This window comes from Octopus bimaculoides, chromosome 2 (assembly GCF_001194135.2).
Source record: "Octopus bimaculoides isolate UCB-OBI-ISO-001 chromosome 2, ASM119413v2, whole genome shotgun sequence".
Lineage (NCBI taxonomy): Eukaryota > Metazoa > Mollusca > Cephalopoda > Octopoda > Octopodidae > Octopus > Octopus bimaculoides.
In genome coordinates, this window is record NC_068982.1 from 111,504,124 (window position 1) to 111,505,885 (window position 1,762).

A 1,762-nucleotide genomic window follows, 5' to 3' on the forward strand; every position below is an offset into this window, starting at 1 on the left:
AGGTTAGGGCAGTGGACTCGCGGTTTCGATTCCCAGACCGGGCGTTGTGAGTGTTTATTGAGTTGTTCTTTCTTTTGGAAATAACAATTAAACTTCCCTCGGATCACACCCTTCCATCTTAAAACAAAGAAGAACATTGAGTAATTTAGTCTTAGATTCCGTCTAAAATGACGGGATTGTCGCGACTTTGGCAATTAGTTTGTTCGCTCAGGGCCGAACTACCAAAGTGATAGAGCTTGACATGTGATGTTAGATACTAATTGAATCATTAACGTAATCTTTAAGCAGGATCAGCACCACACGGTATGACAGGATTGGCTGTTTGAATTACATCTCCTGCTCTGTATAACAAAATACTAACGTGACGTGATCAACTTTACCATCCTTTTGAGATAAGATTAAATGTCGTGTCGATTTATGGATTTTTCTGATTTGGCGGGCGCCACTTGTTTTCTTAACGAAACACTTTCAAACTTGGGACACTGGTAGAATGTGTCATATAAAACATCTTTTACTCTTAGTGCTATTAAGAAAATTTTATCTTTTTAAAGTAATTTCGTGTCAAAATTGTCGTATTTCGGTAATTTCAACCAATCACTGACGACTATTGACGTGAAAACAATTACCGTTGTGGAATGTAAACAAAAACGTCCTAACGGTGTAATGGGATCTTTTCCCTTAAATAAAATTAGTGCCGTTGTTTGTCAACAACTATCGGCGGTATTGTTATTTATGACATCGTTCGTGCGTTTGTACTGGTTTTGGTTTTAGGGTTAAGGTTCGGGTTTTAGAGTTATGGTTAGGGTTATGAGTATTGGCAAAAATACTCATAACCCTAACCCTAACCCTAACCCCAAAACCCTAACCCTAACTCTAAAACCCGAACCCTAATCCTAAAACCCTAAAGCTAAAACCAGTACAAACGCACGAATGATGTCATAAATAACAGTACCACCAATAGTTGTTGTTGACAAACAACAGCACTAATTTTGTTCAAGGGAAAAGATCCCATTACACCGCTAGAACGTGTTGTTTACATTCCACAGCAGTAATTGTTTTCACCTTAATAGACGTCAGTTATTGGTTGAAATTACCGAAATACGACAACTTTTAACATGAAATAACTTCGAATATAAATTTTTTTCACTGTTCTATAAGACAAAATATACAAGTATACGAAGTTTTGAAGTGTTTCGGTAGAAAACACACTAAATAAAACATAAATAAAAAGTGGCACCCGCCAAATCAGAAAGATCCCGATTTATTTGCCAGTAAATTTCTTTGTAATCGTAATCTTCACTGTTTAAAAGGTATTTGCATAAAATTTCATTAAAAGATACCTATTTTCCAGAAATTTATGAGGGGGAAAATGTTGGGTCCTGTGAATTTTATGAAACTCTTCTCCCCAACCGCTCAGAACATTTGCAGGAAGGACTGTTTCAACGAAGTCGCGTATTGTCCTAGCCTTCGAAACGCCGAGTAGATAAAACAGGGACAACTGACGAAGGGGTATACTTTTTATGTTGCATGCCTCGTTTCTTTGTTTGTTTGTTTCGTTCGAAGAAAGTTCGTTTTCTATGTTTTCGTTTCTCATTGTGTTCAACGTTTTTTGATGCATGTTTATATATACATATATATGTAGGTATGTACATATATGTATGGATATATGCATATATTTATATATTATTTATATTATTATATACATATATATAATCAATATATATATATGTATATATATATATATATATATATATATAATCAC